General features: G+C 39.1%; 1 pseudogene across 1 annotated transcript; it reads left to right on the plus strand.

Moving 5' to 3' along the window:
- Window positions 1–7628: 7628 nt before the first annotated feature.
- LOC308422713 (histone deacetylase 1-like) lies at window positions 7629–8742 on the plus strand (annotated as a pseudogene). Its single transcript has one exon. The product of its transcript is annotated as a histone deacetylase 1-like (transcript).
- The last annotated feature ends 1357 nt before the right edge of the window (window positions 8743–10099 follow it).

Here is a 10099-nt window from a genome sequence, read left to right on the forward strand (position 1 = left end):
ATTTTATAAACTATAAAAACCAAGAGCAGTCATATCAATAGCAAATCCAGGGAAACAGATGGATTCACGATTAAGTATTGCCAAAAAGTTTCCCTTGTTTCTACTTACTAATCCATACTGAAATTGTGTGTGAATGTGCACATCTGTGTGTATTTTACATAGCTTGTAGATTAACAAGACGACTTTTACATTAGAATCGTCTTATCTTCCTGTCCCGAGCTATAGTCTCACCAGCAAGAACGCATGGGGGGCACCAGGATCCTTCTGCAGCAAAGCGTTTATTGCATCTTGAAGAGGAAGACCACAAGGCCCCTCGAGCCTTATATAGTCCCCAAGGCTGCGTGTCCACGTCTAATTGGTCGCTTACTCATGATCTCACTGGCACGCCCCGGGGTGGGCAAAGACTTGGCATGAACACACTCTTGCACATGTGCACACAGTTTGTTTACAGAGAGGGGCCAGGCTGCCGAAACGGAAGTCAGCGCCATCTTGTGATGGCGAATGCTATCGCGGCTTTCCACATCTTCCTCTGACCTTAGAACTCTGGAGTCCTTATGATCCTTCATATGTCATGCAAACATGTGTGTGTGGTTCTTTGGTCCTCTTTCACTTACTGGCTGATTTATATAGTCCAAATGAGAAATGGAGGAAACAGAAGAAATTATGCACATTTATGAACAAGGATAAAACTGAAAGTCATTCCTTAGAAATTCTGAATTTGATGTTCTTACTACACTTTGCATTATATTGGATGCTTTAAAAGATAGTTTTCATTTCTTTAAAATAATTTTGGATGATTTGTCCAAAGTTTGCACTGTGTAAGACAAAAACTAACATACAAATATGTGCGTAACTTAAGGTATTTTATTTTTAATTTAAAAACAAGAACATCATTTATCTCCATTTTTCTATTCCTTTAACCCAGAAGTTCTGAACCTCTTTCACCTCCTTTGGGAATCTAATGACCATTTAACAGTGGTTTCCTAAGGGGTTGTGTCAAAGAACACAAATATTTACATTATAATGTAAATATTATTTACACACTGAGAACTGACAGGCTTCCCTCAGTGAACACCAACTTTCTCAGGTTTAGAAGCTGTTACAAGATGAAGCATGAGTCAAGTCTGAACTGTGAAACAAGATGCTGGGGAAGAAGTCCAGCTCCTTGATGGACCTCTCGATACCCGTCTATGAGTAATGGAACTGTACTGGGCCTGGAGGAGCACAGGGAGAGTAAGGAGAAGCAAGGGCAGCAGGAGAAACCAAATGCAGGCTGGAGGCTCAAAAGCTGGACTTGTCATGATTGGAGGGAAACTGCCAAGTTGATCCTTGGATCCTCCCAACAAAATTACACTCCATCAACCGACTTCCTGCTTCTTTGTGTTTGAGGATATATTTTTGTTAGTGTGCATGTGTGTGTGTGTGTGTGTGTGTGTGTGTGTTTTGTAGAAATATGCATGTGAATACAGGTATCTGTGGAGAATATACAAAGCTGATTCTGCTGGACCTTAAGATACAGGTGGTTGTGAGCTACCCAAATATGAGGGATGTAGATATAAGCTTCAATCCCAGGTCTTCTGCAAGAGGAGTCCTCACTCTTAATTCTTAAACACAGAGCCATCCTGATCTCTGCTTCTCGATTAGGATATTAGAAAATTCTTCTATCCCAGAAGATTCTCCACCAGTGAAAGTGATGGAAAAGATTCTGAGTAGCAAGATCTATTCACAAAATCTCAAAAGTAAATGCCGAAGGATGAATCTCCTTGCAGTTCCGTCTTCTCTGTTGTCAGTGGTTGGCAGCTATGAAAATCTCCAAGGAACAGTTAAGAGTGTCTTCTCAAGGATGAGAAGTTCCTGGTCTTGAATGGCAGGTGCATTGTGGCAGTAAGTCCTGGAGACCATTAAAAGAGAGCAGTCAGGGTATGCCCAAACTGAGAACGCATATGCAAATGCTTCTTTTTAATTAGCTAATTTATAACATAGTTTGGATCAGTCTTTAAATAAGCATGATCAGTGGTTTCTTTTTTTAAAAATTATTGATTAGAATATTTCTTTTTCTAAACTACATTTACTTAAATTTGATGTCACCAGTTTTTTTTTTCAATTGAAAGGAAAGAAAAAAAAAAAAAAAAAAAAAAAAGAACACTGGCCAAGCAGATTTCGCTGCATTGTATTACCTTTATCGTTACAAGCCTAAAGGTTTTTTTTGTTCTCTCTCTCCTTTCGAAATGCCCTAATTGGTGTAAATTTATTGGATTTAGTGTTCTACTTAACCACTCTCCTTTACTGGAAATAGATGCTCTTCCCATGCAGTCTACACTAGTCAATGTCTCCCTTCCATCCACACCTCACCCCTTCCTTCCATATTCGTTCCCTTTCTGACTGTCATTTAAAAAGAACACACTTCTAAGAGATAACAGCAAAACATAAAAAAGAAAATATAATAAGGAAAACCAAAGACTATTACATCGAAGTTGGACAATAGAAAGAAAACCCAAAAAAGGCACAAGAATCAAAGACCTACCCATTCATGCACTCGGGAGGCCCATAAAAATACGAATGTGAAAGCCACATCATACGCATAGGCCCTGGAGCAGACTCATGGAGACCCTGGGCTTGCTGCTTCAGTCTCTGTGAGTGCTTATGTGATTTGCTCAGTTGATCCAGAAGGCTCTGCTTTCCCACTGTCAAATGCATACCTTTTCCCCTATTCAGGTCATAAAGTTTGATTTATCAAAGATTTATAAATTTACATGGGTAGCACTTAAGTGCAGTGTGACATGTTCTAGTAAACAAAAGGCAGAAAAAAATATGCTGTAAAATGTAACTATGATAGGATGGTAAGAAGAGACAGGAATAAATGGTTTCCTTTGGAAAAACCATAGCATGAACTGAACATTTCTTTCCTAAGAAAATTATTAGCAGAAGGAAGGGTTTGGATAGAGTCACATACAATGTGCACTCAAAAGTAGACATTGATAGTAAGTATAGGATGCATTTTTAAACTGTAACATATCATGCTAATTGGGTGATGAATCATTAAGAGGAAAATCCAAAGACATAAATTGATACGATGAGCTGAGTATGCTACAATGTGTAGTTTCCCCCACTGTTTTGATAACAAACACAGGAACACTAGAGTACATTCCTAGGAGTATTTCGGGCTTTCATACTGATTGTTATACACCAGCAGATCTGTGAACATAGAATTATACTGTGGATAACTCTGACAACTCTTCATTAATGTCAAGTGTACTGAAGAATAGACACTGTTTATTAATGGTGTTTTTGCACAGTACTACTTCATTTAAACACAAGTGAAATCTTTTTAAGTGATGTGATTATATCATAGTCAGCCACTTGTTGACTTTCTTAGATGGTTAAGTCAAGTCTTACCAGGTGTAATTCTAAACATCACACAACTGTGCATTTTGGTTGTGAATTCTAAATCTGGTTCACAAAGTTTGAAAATACTGTAACTGCATACACACATAGCTCAGATTGTTGTGTTTGTTTAGAAAAGTGCTCTCCACTCTCCTTCTGTACTGGACTCATGAAGGAGCCTGCAGAGAACAAAGACTGAATTGATTGTGCACCCATTTATACTAATAATAATTGCGCTGCATCTTGTTCTATACTGGCTATTCCTTGCTTTTAAGCCTCCAGCCTGCATTTGCTCGCTCCTGCTGTCCCTGCTTCGCCTTATTCTTCCTGTGCTTCTCCAGTCCTAGTATTTTTCCATTACGCATCGACGGGTATCTAGGGGTCCATTCCAAGTCAAGAATCTGGACTTCTTCCACAGCATCTTGCTTCTGAGTTCAGACCTGCCTCCTGCTTCATCTTGTACGGGGTTTTAAACCTGAGAAACTTGTTCACATAGGAAGCCTGTCAGTTCTTAATGTGACCCACCAACTGCTCTCTCCTTGGGAACTCAAACACTCCATGAACATCAGACCTTCCCCTTCCACTCATTTGAAATACCCTATAACAGCTATGGGATAAAATTAAAGTTGTCCTCTGTCCCCAGGGTTACACAGACATCAGAAAAGCTTTGATACTTGACACCAAGTAGGTGGCACAAGCCCTTTATTTTCAGTTACAAGGGGCAAATGCTCAACAACACACCAAGAAATAAATGCACTATGTGAAAACATTTTGCCTCAGTCAGCAACAGAATTGTCAGGGAAAGAAATCATGTTTCTGAAGTTATATTTTAGTTCCTTAAACAGACATGATTTTACAACCAGAATTGTCACAGTTTCAGCACGTGGTTTTGTTTTAGGGAGACAATCCTTGAAGGGAGTTAATCCTTCAACTATGAATAAAAGTGAATCATGGCGATCGTCTCTCACACACATACAAAAACACTGCTCAATTTTATAAATACCATTAATCATTTTAATGGCTTTATCGCTAATGATATATGCCACCAGAGTCAAGAAAGAAATGACTTGCTCTCTCCTACTAAGTAATTCAATAAAGTTTTGATAATAAATGTTACTCTTTGAGAGCCATGTGTATTTGGATAGTACCTTGACATCTTCAGATAGCATAGTCATTCATTAGATCATTAAAACAGAACAATTCTATGGGTAGGACTCCCCTGACTCAAATCATTAATTAAAATTCTCCAAAGCATCTAACACAAATTGATCATTTCATATCTCCCACTAAATGAACTGCTATGGAGTTCAAGAATCTGTTAAAATTCAAAGAGATGTACATACATTTTTTGCATTTAAAGACAAAAATTGTTGTTTTCTTTTAGAAGCATCTGTAGTGAAAAATATAGTACAAAGCACAGACAAAGAATAGACTACTGTTAAAATGGGAATTTGGAATTGTAGTATCTAGCACATACAGTGCTTCTTCTTGTAACTGTTTTTCAAATACTAATTTGATCCTTAAGAATTCCTTGTAGACCAAGCAATCATTATCCCTCATTTTACAAGCAAGGAAAACAATTCAGAGGAGGTTAAATAAATTGTTTACTAAATCATTCAAGGATGTATCACTTGTGACAGGCAAAGTGAGGCAGGGAGGGCATTCCTGAATCGAGCAATTTTCTGGCATTCAGGTGCCCTGAGTTTAGCCTCCAGATCTTTTTCTTTTCCTTATTTTAAGGTATGGGATAGGACACTTGCCCACTTCTGCATCCCAATGTTGTGATTTTGTCTGATTTGCGCTGGTCTTGCCATTGTCATCATAGTCTTCTTGAATTCATATGTGAATCAATGCTGTTGTGTCTAGAAGAGGCTGCTTCCTTGCCATCCACCATCTGGGGCTCATGCAGTCTTTCCATGCCCTCTTCATCATAGGTCTAGCCAAGAAGCTATCTGTAACTGACACCTGCTGGGGAAGAATAAATATTGTTGAGTATGTCCACCTTTCTCCAGGGAACACCCATGTCCAGGAGCTGTTGTCCAAAGCAAAACAGACTCCATGCCTTGTGTCTTTTATTTTTGGTAAGTTTTCTGTTTCATTTTGTCTTCCTTAAGTGATTTTTACTAGCTTTTCTTTATTTGATTTTTATATTCTGTTGCTTTTTCAATTTTTGGTTTTTTCTTCTAGAGAAAAAGAGCCTGAAGGTGGGTGGGTAAGAAAGTGGGGAGGATCTGAGAGGTGTTGGGAGAGAGAAAACATAATCAAGGATGTTGTAGGATCAAATATGTTTATATTATGAAAAGAAAATTTAAATTTAAAACTAATTAAAAATGTTAGGTTTGAAGGCAGCCTGGCCCAAAATCTATCTTTTCTTGACTACTGCCCTAAAATTTTTGCTTAGATGCAGAAAACCAGCATTAATGAAGATATGACTGACAGAGATGTTGCTTCTCATGAGCCTCAATTTCACAGTTAAGGAGTATCAATATTGTACCGTAATGAGTTAAATGTATTGAATATTTGCTATAAGTCGAACATTTTTTACAAATCATACATAATCCTAATAATAATTATTACAGTGGTTATAAGATGCACATACTTACAAATAGTTCTCTATTGGGAAACACTGGCTGCAGGTCTCATGGTCAGCAAATGGCAATATTTATATTTGAAACCACCTCTCTTTTAAGTTCCAACTCCATACTATGATACTAATGTAAAACTATTCTCTAAGTATACTCGAGACCCACAGACCAGATCTCAGAAGAGGTCCTCAATTCCATATTTCTCAAACACACCAACACAAGCTACAGCAAGATGGGCGGGAATTAAAAACAAGGAGAGTCTACCTTAGGTTGTGTTAGCCTTCAGTTAGCATGGACTAGTGAAACGGGTAAATAGAAATTGACCTACTACTCTAATTTTAGCAAATGCCATAGCTCTATAAGAATCACTTCCAGATGCCGGCCTGGGTGTCCATTTTGTTATTTCTGGCAAAGAAAACTCTTTTACATTTTTGCCAGCCAGAGAGAGCAGAATCTACTAATCAGTGCCAGTCAGGATTTGTTCTCCCAACATAAAAGCACAGGCCTTTCCCTTGGAATGCTTTGTTATAAGCATCTTTTTCCCCCTCTGTTCTGTCTACAGCAGTGCAGATTCATATTTATATCACGATCTGCAGCTGAGTTTGGAGCTCATCTCTTAACTTAGTGAATCGATTATTATTATCAGCAAAACCAGCATATGCCTTGAGATATGCCATCCTTCCTAGAGAGTACGTCTCAAAACTTGTTTGGTATTTGAGTACCTGGAGCATTATGAAGAACACAGAAACAAGTTTGTCGAGATAAAACAAGGAGGATGTTTTCTATTTTTAGGGATTCCAAAATCAAGCTATTTTTAAAAACAAGTGTGGTTCATTCAGTTGGCCTTTTTCTGCCCCTGATCCAAGCTAAGCCAATGAACTTGCCTAATGTTGTCTCTGGTTCAGAAGCATCTCACAGCAAGGTGATGTGCAGAAGTGCCACTAAATTTTGGAAGACAGATATATAGTGAGATGACTAGGCAAATGTAAGCACTGCCCTCAAAAGAACTCATGTACTCATGAGGTCCTACAATTAGTTCTTAAAGCTGTAGGTGCTATAAAAAGAGCTGGCCTGGTCTCTGACTTTTTTTTTCTGCATCAGACTGGGAAGGAATTGAACTTTCTTCGGAAGAGACCTTGCTGAATTCAGTTGCCAATTATGTTTCACTGTGCTCCTCCGTTCAGTTCCCTTAGCTTGATTATACCTGAGTTGTCAATCCTCAACTCTTGAGCCTCCACATTTGTAGGTTAATCTGAGGATTTTCTTTCTTCCCTTTTAAAAAGTGTAAATTGTATTACTTAAGACACAGCAACAAAAGTCACAAAATATAATGAGATAAAACAAAAACCAAGTATTGAAATTGGACACAGACATGATGAGCAAACAGAAAACAAAAGGCCTAAGGGAAAGTGACAAGAATCCAAGACCCATTCATTATACATACATGGGTCTCCAAGATTCACTATATTCCATCTCAGGTATGTGACATTATACCAACAGCACAACAGTCATCCCCATTTCCCCTTCAAATACCTCCAAAAAAGCTCCCTCAATAATTAGGCAAGAGACTTAAATAAACTTTACGTTTTTAAACAACAGGGCAGATTTATTTACAATAAATTTGTGGATGAAAGAACATTGTCTGAATGCAATACTCAGATGGAGAGATTCAGTGTTGGTGAGGACTGTCCAGTATTTCATGGCTTGTTTGAGTCCTGTCAGTGGTCCACGGGTGGCTCTGTTGTAAGTGCTGTGAAACTCAATAAACAGCAGACAGACATCATTGTGAACTGGGCTGGGGCCTGCACCATGCAAAGAAGTCTGAAAGATCTGGCTTCTGTTATGTCAATGATTTTGTCTTGACCATCCTAGAATTGCTAAAGTATCACCAGAGTGTATTGACATTGATATTCACCATGGCAATGGCGTGGAAGAGGCCTTCTATACTACAGACCAGGTCATGACTGTACCCTTTCATAAATATGGAGAGTACTTCCCAGGAACTGGGGACCTACGGGATATTTGGGCTGGCAAAGGCAAGTACTACGCCATCAACTACCCACTGTGAGATGACATTGATGATGAGTCTTATGAAGCCTTCTTCAACCTAGTCATGTCCAAAGTAATAGAGATGTTTCAGCCTAGTTCTGTGGACTTACAGAGTGGCTCAGATTCTCTGTCAGGGGGTCATTTAGATTGCTTCAATCTGACATCAAAGGGCGTGCCAAGTGTGTGAAATTCCTGAAGAATTTCAACTAGCCTATGCCAATGCTGGGAAGAGGTGGCTACACCATCCATAATGTCACTCAGTGCTGGAATAGTGAAACAGCTGTGGCCCTAGACACAGAGATCCCTAATGAGCTATCATACAATGACTACTCTGAATACTTTGGACTAGATTTCAAGCTACACATCAGCCCTTCCAATATGAGAGCTTGAGAATGCTGCCTCATGCCCCTGGGGTCCAAATCCAGGCCATACCGGAAGATGCTATCCCAGAACAGAGCAGGGATGAGGATGAAGAAGGTACCAACAACCGAATCTTCACATGCTCTTCTGACAAACACATTGTCTATGAGGAAGAATTCTCTGATTCCGATGAAGAGGGAGAAGATTCCCAAGAACTCTTCTAACTTCAAAAAAGCCAAAAAAGCCAAACAGAGGAAGAGAAAGACAAAGAGCCCAAAGAGAAAAATAAGTCACAGAAGAAAAGAAAACCAAGGAGGAGAAGCCAGATGCCAAAGAGGTCAAAGAACAGGTCAAGTTGGCCTGAGCAAAGTCTGCATCTCTATCTTCTCCCCAAGTTCCCCACTTTGCCTCAATTTCTCAGATTTTATAATTTCTATTCCTCTGTATTTATATAAAATATATTAAATATAACATCCCCACGAGCTAGATAGGAAGCAGGGACCAGTGCCTAGGGCAAAGGTGCTGGGAGGTCTCTTCCCAAAGCCACCTTGCTCATCATGCCCTAGGTCTTACTGAGAAAAAATAAAACAACAACAAAAAAGACAAAACAAACAAACAAAAAAAAAAAAAAACAGAAAACAAAAGTCCTGAGCTGCCACGTGCCTGCTTAGGAGCTCTTTTAAGATGGTCTTATTAATCGTTTTAGAAGGGCCTTCTGGGACCCCTTTTCAGGCTTGGGTAATAGCAGCCATTTTTAGACTGGTTCTGTTTATACCTTTCCACCCATCTTAGACAAGCAGAAAAAAAACTTACATCACGCTGTGTGCCCCCCAATTCTGCATGGAGGTTGTTAGCCTGGCTTCCTTTTTGAGATGTTTTCATTTTGTGAGACGCTTTGTAATAAAGCAGCACATTTCTATTTAAACAAGAAAGAGAAGAGAAAGTAAAGTTACGGTGGTAGAGTGCACGGGCAATGGGAAAACCAGAGTGCACTACACATGCATGGAAGTTCAAGGAAGAGGGTCAGTAAAACTTACGTAAAAATGCAAAACTGTTCTAGGGAGATAAAAGAACGATGGGGAGAAATAGCCTAGAAGAAAAAGAAGAAAGAAGAATACATATAAAACTCTGGGAAACCAAAGAGACACAAGTAAATTAGATATTTTTCCATCACTCTATAATGTTATCTCATGATGAAGAGACACCCTAAAGGAAAAGCAGAGAAACAGTAGAAATTACAGCACTGTCAAAATCCCCTGTCCATGATTAAAGCAAGAGGCCATGATGATTATCACTGTGGGAACCTCAGAGATAAGGATTTATCTTGGGGAATAGCTATAAAAAGCTGACAACTCTGATTTAATTATGATGGAGTGAGTCTTGAATGACCATAAATCTACTGCCATGGTCTGTATGAAAATTAAGATGCAGGGGTATATGTTTTAATTTATAGAGTTCTTCTGTGTACTGCTTATAAATCAAAAAAATAGCAGAGATTTCAAGGACAAAACCCATGTGCTGCTTATTTTCTGAGGGCTCCGTGGAGGGTCAGGACTGGGCTCTGATTTGGTAAAGCCAGCGCTGCAGAGTTCATACGGGTTCATTGCTAGCCCTTCTTCTGTCTCCGTTCACAGATGTGAAGAACGCAGCACGGGAGTGCTAGGGATCCCTGCGATTTCATTGCAAACCCTGTGCAAAAGAAGTCAGGGGACATCTTAAAA

The sequence above is a fragment of the Micromys minutus genome (genome assembly GCF_963924665.1).
Source record: "Micromys minutus genome assembly, chromosome: 7".
Lineage (NCBI taxonomy): Eukaryota > Metazoa > Chordata > Mammalia > Rodentia > Muridae > Micromys > Micromys minutus.